At 48.2% G+C, this 6893-nt stretch overlaps 1 protein-coding gene across 4 annotated transcripts in view; it reads left to right on the top strand.

Moving 5' to 3' along the window:
- The first annotated feature begins 889 nt into the window (after positions 1-889).
- Positions 890-6893, top strand: part of FAM193A (family with sequence similarity 193 member A) — a 176575-nt gene continuing 170571 nt past the window's right edge. For 3 of the 4 annotated variants that reach the window (XM_060106859.1, XM_060106847.1, XM_060106841.1), the window contains exon 1: positions 890-963. The gene's annotated coding sequence lies outside the window, so the exon portion shown is untranslated. The remainder of the gene's footprint in view (positions 964-6893) is intronic. The other variant, XM_060106867.1, reaches the window with a different exon arrangement.

Here is a 6893-nt window from a genome sequence, read left to right as displayed (position 1 = left end):
CGCTGGGGCGTCTGGGAGCCTGTCAAAGAGGCGGAACTCCTCGCCGCCAGCCTTGTAGTTCATCCACCACGAACGACGCGGCCCTGAGCTGGCCGGACCACTCCGCCCAACTACAGGGCCCAGAAGGCCGCGCGGCGCGGGTGGTGCCGAGCAGCGCGAGCGCCGGGTGACGTCACCGCCGCATCCAGCTTCCCTGCCGCAGCCCCTCGCGGCGTCCGGGCGCTCGGTCGCGCGCAGCCTGACGGGAATCCTGGTCCCCACGCCGGACACCCCCAGCGGCAGAGCAGGCGCGCGGACTCCAGCTCCCGGCGTGCCCTGCGTGCCGGCGCAAGTTAACGGCGGGTGGGGAGGGCGCGGCAGAGGGGGAGAGGCGCTCGGGAGGGCGGAGTAAGGCGGGGGGGGAGGGCGCCCACACCCCTCCCCCTCCCCGCCGCTCCTTCCCCCTCCCCCGACGTAAACTGGGATCCCTTTCCCCTTGTGTCCGCCATATTGGACTCTAACTCTGGTCAGCGGCGGCGCCGGGCCCGGTGGACTCGCCGTTGCTCCCGCCCAACGGCCGCCCCGCAATTCCCGCCCGCCCGGCCCTCCCCGCCCGGAGGCGACCCCGCGCAGCGCCCCCCGCCCGCGGCCGGCCGGAGCGTCCCGCCGCTGCCTCAGCCTCCCCGCCTTCCCCGCCCTCCGCCGCCGCCCGCGGCCCCGCGCCCGCTCCGCGCCCTCCCCGCCCGCCCGCCCGCCATGAGCCCGGCCGACGCCAAGCGCGGGGCCAAGCGCCGGAAGAACAAGCGGGGCGGCGGCGGCGGCTCGGGCGGTGGCAACGGCGGCGCGGGCGGCGGCAAGGCCGGCCCGGCGGCGGCGCTGCGCGGCTCACAGGCCACGGGCCTGGCAGCCCCGGGCGGCGCGGCGGCAGCCAACGGGCCCCTCGGCGCGGGCGCGGGCGGCGCCGCCCCCGGAGGCTACTTCGAGGTAAGCGGCGGTGGGGCGGGGGCGGGCGCGGGGCGGGGGCCACGGGCGGGTGGCGCCCTGACAGCCTCCTGCGGGGCCGGCGGGGACCGCGGGCCGGGGTGGGAGGCGCCGCCGACACGCGCCCCGAGCCTCGGGCCGGGCTGCAGCGCGCCAGGTGCCGCATCTCCCGGGAGCGCGGCGCCGCCTGCCCACCTGCACGGCGCTGTCACGGATCCGGGCTGGTGCCGTGTCGCCCCGCGCCGAGGTCGTCCTTGAGGTTACTCGGGTGCAATTCCAGAATAATTGTGAGTCAGGTGACGAGCGGGGCTTCCCTCGCGGTGCCCACCTCCTCCACGCCTGGCGAATGATCACCGGGAAGTGCCTCCTAGAAGTTTTCTTGTTCTTCTCCAAAACGGTCATTTGAAAGATATCTGACAGTCTTCGGAGGTGGCGGCCCTGGCTCTTTACCCCTGCTTTTAAAAAGTTTTTAGAGGTAATTGGTTGGTTACTCAGGTATATATTTAGGGTTTGAACTTAAGGAATTTGAGTAGTAATTTTTTCTGTTTTGCTTTTGAAGGCAGCTAGCACACACTGCCTCTGCCAGTTGTGGATTGCTGCCACTTTTATTCCGCTCTTGGTCACAACACTTTACAAGACACAGTACTGGTACGTGGGTATGCAGTTGGCAGTCATTTCCACTCATTTAGTTGTCTCCTGAAAGATAATGGGTTTTTTCAAAAGTTATGTTATTAGGACTATTAAATTAAGTTGTTTTAAAGACATTTGCAACGGTAACAACAAAAGCCTCATCAGGAGTATTTATTTGTGTGCCAAAGTCCGAGACAAATTGTTTTATGCGGGATTCTGAATGTGTTGGAAACGATATGTAGTGAGAGCAGATAAGAAATCATTGCATATGGCATGGCTCTCTGATGCTTATACTATTATACGAATACACAGTGTTTTCTGCAGTTGGAGCTTCCTTTAGATTATGTTGTCAGATTTGTTTTGGGTGCTGGGTTGTAGCCCTGGAGGTTGCCATTTTCCAGTACACTGGAGAGCGAAACAGGTGTAGTTCTTGGGATCCAGGGTGAGGCTTATGCGTTTGCATCGACGGAGTGTAAATTAAGGGCAGTGTTTGTTGCTGCTGGGGAGGGGAGGCTGGGAGGTCTGCCTAAACAAATGCTTTACAAAAGCGTTTATAATATTGGCTGTAGTTGGGTGTAAAATACACCCATTTTTATTGATTTAATAAAAATTTTTAACTAGCCTTTCATACCATAATTTCAGGTTTAATAATTCTCCGTTACTTTGCAATATTTGGCTAAAATAACCGTTCAGTTATTCTTTTTTCTGTTTTTTTTTTTTTTCATAATTCCTTTTATTTATTTATTTTTGGCTGTGTTGGGTCTTCGTTGCTGTGTGCGGGCTTCCTCTAGTTGCTGAGAGCGGGAGCTACTCTTCGTTGCAGTGCGCGTGCTTCTCACTGCGGTGGCTTCTCTCGTTGTGGAGCACGGGCTCTAGGTGCGCGGGCTTCAGTAGTTGCGGCACACGGGCTCAGTAGTTGTGGCTCATGGGCTGTAGAGCACAGGCTCAGTAGTTGTGGCTCGCGGGCTCCAGAGCACAGGCTCAGTAGTTGTGGTGCACGGGCTGAGTTGCTCCGCGGCATGTGAGATCTTCCCGGACCAGGGCTCAAACCCGTGACCCCTGCATTGGCAGGCAGATTCTCAGCCACTGCGCCACCAGGGAAGCCCTCAGTTATTATTCTAATCACACTTTTGAACTCACATAACCATACGCCTAGTATTATTTTTGTTTGACAGGACTGTTTTCTGTTAAACTTATGAATCCAGAGTTTTGACCATGACCCACTATCAGCAATAAAATATACCACACACACACTCACACAGCATGTTTTACAAAACAATACTCTGATACTTTTTGATCTTTTCTATTTTGTTCAATTTCATTAATAAAATGCTGTATTTTATTAATGAATTATTAATATTATTTTACTTATGTACTGTTGAGTTGTGACCTGAACCTTTAAAAACATTCTCTTTTACTATATTTTAAAGTTTTAAAGCTATGTCTTTAGTTTTAAAATTTCTTCACAAGTGTTTTAATAATAGTGCATCAAAGGTACTCTTTATGGTAACAGGGTGATGCCAATCACAAAAATCCTTCATGTAATTCTGAAACCTCTGAATTGTCTCCCTACAGATGGTGAGCTTTTTGAGACACCTTATCTAGGGCAGAATAGGCACCCAAGACGGAGTTTGTCAACAAGTAATGGTGAATGGGTACTGGCCCTGCATTTCCCAGAGAGGCTTATGATTCTTGGGGTGCATATTTCCATTTCATATTGGGTCACCGGGGCAGAAGGTGTCTAAGAGAAGTAAGAGTGGAAGGACTGTCTTGATTCTCAGGAGGGGTCTTAGGCCCACTGCCCAGTGTGCTGGGCACAGCACTGAGCATTAGACCCAGGACCACCTTCATCAGAGGCGGCTTCTGAGGCAAAGAGGGCATTTTTGCATGTAGGTGGCCTCTACAAAGAAATGAGGGCTGTAGGATAAGTAGGAAAACATAACTTAGCTTATAGAGTCTTTGGCCCACAACAAAACTCTGGTGTACAAAGGTCAGGGGACACAAACCGGATAGGTTCTGTGCCCTCAGGCACAGCCTCACACGCCCTGGTTTTCTAGGTGGTATGGCTTCCGGCTCCTAGGGTTTTTGGAAGAATTAAACACGTGGAGGCTGGAAGGTGCTTACACAGTACCTAGTGGCACACAGTGCTGTGCATGTGCTTGATGGTCGTTTTCAGGAGGCTGGCCTGGCTTGCTTTATAGGGCTCTGCTGCAGGATGTTATTGATGAAGCTTTCACACTTGTGAAATGATGATGTAAAAATGATGACATGCGTCTTGGACAAGTCCCGCTCTAACAGCCTAGTGTGCTGGTCTGCTCTAATGTGACAATAAAGGGTTAGCCCTGAGTAAAAACTTGGTAGGTGAAGGATATCATGAAAATATTTTACTTTTTTGCATTTCTATTTTAAAATGTAATTTTCATAGTGTTCATGATGTATTAAGAAAGAGAAAAGCTTACAAAATAGAAAACAGTGTTTGTGGGAATTTCCTGGCAGTCCAGTGGTTAGGAATCCACGCTTTCACTGCTGAGGGCCCAGGTTCAATCTCTGGTCCGGGAACTAAATCCTGCAAGCCGCATGGCATGGCCAAAAAAAAAAAAAGAAAACTAAATCCTGCAGGCGGCATGGCATGGCCGTTTTTGTAAAGTGTCTGTGTGTATATATATTTGCATAGGAAAGTCTGATAGGGTATACACATCAAAATATTTTGTGGTGGAAGTTCTGATGGCTTTCTTTTTTCCTTTTGACACATGCCTCAAGCTTTAAGACTTTTCTACAATGAACATTGCTTACGGACAAAATGGTGCATGATACTTTTACAACCTGATATTACCAACAATTTTTTTTTTCAAATAAAACTGATTTTGGCTTTTCCCACTCTTTAACAGTTAAACATTTAGGTATTTACACAAAATAAAAATATTTATACCATCAGAATTCTGTAGTTGAATCGGTGTGCAAAATTAAGTCATACACATATTATTTACCAAAATTTTTGTATTGTGGAAGTTGATCCGTGTTATTAGCTGTTGGGATATCAAATTACATAAAATTTACACTTTTGGAGAGCTCAAATGGGAATTTAGGGCTATTTTTGTAATGCTGTTAGAGGTTTATAAAAGGAAGCTGTTTGGGGTAGGGATCAAAGTACTTTTCAAACAGTGATATTACAGTTTTAAAGTCAGAGAAACATGTAGTGTAGGGAGCATTTGTAATAACGTAAATCCTCTTTCATTGCTGAAAAGGTGGCAAGAAGGAGATAATGTTATTGTTTAAAGGCCACCATACAGCGTATCCTGTGGTCAGATGGTGTGATTATGTATCTTGGGGTATATACTGGGGTGCACTTAGAGGCCTTCCCTGTGTTGTAGAAATAGCTGCCGTGATGAAATGAGGTTTAGTCATTACTCTGTCTAGTGCACACTTACCTTAGTGACCTGAGGAAGTAAAGATCTAGAACCTTATGTGATTTAGCTAAGTTTGACAGTGGGTAAAGCTGCAGAGAGCATCTCTGTGATGCAGTATTCTGTGTATGTGTATACCCATGGGACCAATATTTCAACATACAGAATATAGATAAAGAATATTCCCAGTACCCTAGAATGTGCCCTTGTTCCCTTCCTCGTCATCCCTACCACTGTTCTTGTGTGTTTTGCCTGTTTTTGAATTTCACTTAAAAGTACTCTGTGCTGGTGCTGTTTGGCTCAACATTATATTTGAGATTCATCCGTGTTGTTGATGTAGCAAGTCATCATTCTTTTCCATGGCATGCAGTTTTCCATTGCGTGAATATTCCGCAATTTATCCATTCTAATGTTGATGGACATTTGGCTTATTTTATTTTATGGCTGATATGAATCAAGCTGATATGCACATTCCTGTACATGTTTTTGGTGGATAAGAGTGTTCCTTTTTGTTGAGCATATACCCTAAGTGGATTTGCTAGGTATACATGTGGTTTGACTCTAATAGATACTGCCAGAGAGGTTTTCTAAGGGGTTTTACTGTATGCTAATCAAAAAAATTAATGTGTAGTAAAATATATTTTGTATGTACATATATTGGGCTTGTGGCATGCGGGATCTCAGTTCCCTGACCAGGGATTGAACCTAGGCCACAGTAGTGAAAGCCCGGAATCCTAACCACTAGGCCACCAGGGAACTCTCCCGAATTTATATTTTTTGATTTACAGTTGTTTGGACTTTAACACACGTGGATTCATGTACCACTGTCAGGATACAGAGCAATTTCATTACCCAGAAAGGCTCCCTCCTGCTGTTCCTGTGCAGCCACACTCTTCCCCCACCCCTAAACTCTGGACAGCCACTTACTGTGCTTTTGTCTTCTGGGGAAGTCATATAAATGGAATCATACAGTATGTAACTTTTTTTAAAGTTTTTTTTTTTTTTTGATGTGGACCGTTGTTTGTTTGTTTGTTTGTTTGTTTGTTTTTGCGGTATGCGGGCCTCTCACTGTTGTGGCCTCTCCCGTTGCGGAGCACAGGCTCCGGACGCCCAGGCTCAGTGGCCATGGCTCACGGGCCCAGCTGCTCTGCGGCATGTGGGATCTTCCCGAACTGGGGCACGAACCCGTGTCCCCTGCATTGGCAGGCGGACTCTCAACCACTGCGCCACCAGGGAAGCCTGTGAACCGTTTTTAAAGTCTTTATTGAATTTGTTACAGTATTGCTTCTGTTTTATGTTTTGGTTTTTTGGCTGCAAGTCATGTGGGATCTTAGCTCCCCAACCAGGGATCAACACCCACCCGAAGTCTTAACCACTGGACCACCAGGGAAGTCCCTAGTATGTAACTTCCTGAGACTGGTTCCTTTCACTAAGCTTAGTCACTTTGAGATTCATCCAGGTTGTTGCAGGTATGAGTAGTTTGTTCCTTTTTACTGCCAAGTAGTATTCTGTTGTATGGATGTACCACAGTTATCCATTCTCCCATTGGTGGACATTGGGGTTCTGTTAGTTTTTGATGATAATAAATAGAGCTGCTATAAAACATATGTGTACATGTTTTTGTGTGAAAGTAAATTTTCATTTCTCTAGGGTAGATACCAAGGAGTGGGAGCAGGGTCATGTGGTAACATTATAAGAAACTGCCAGACTATTTTCCAGAGTGGCTGCACCATTTCGACTTCCCACCAGCAATGATGAGAGTTCAGTTGCTCTGCATCCATGCTAGCACTTGTTACTGTCAGTAGATCTTATTTTAACCATTAATAAATAGGTGTGTAGTGGTGTTATGCTTTTAATTTACATTTCCCTAGTGCCAGTTTTTTTTTTTTTTAATTAATT

This window comes from Mesoplodon densirostris, chromosome 1 (genome assembly GCF_025265405.1).
Source record: "Mesoplodon densirostris isolate mMesDen1 chromosome 1, mMesDen1 primary haplotype, whole genome shotgun sequence".
In the NCBI taxonomy this organism is placed as follows: Eukaryota; Metazoa; Chordata; class Mammalia; order Artiodactyla; family Ziphiidae; genus Mesoplodon; species Mesoplodon densirostris.
The sequence above is the reverse complement of the archived record's forward strand: the minus strand, read 5'-3'. Positions and strand labels throughout refer to the sequence as shown.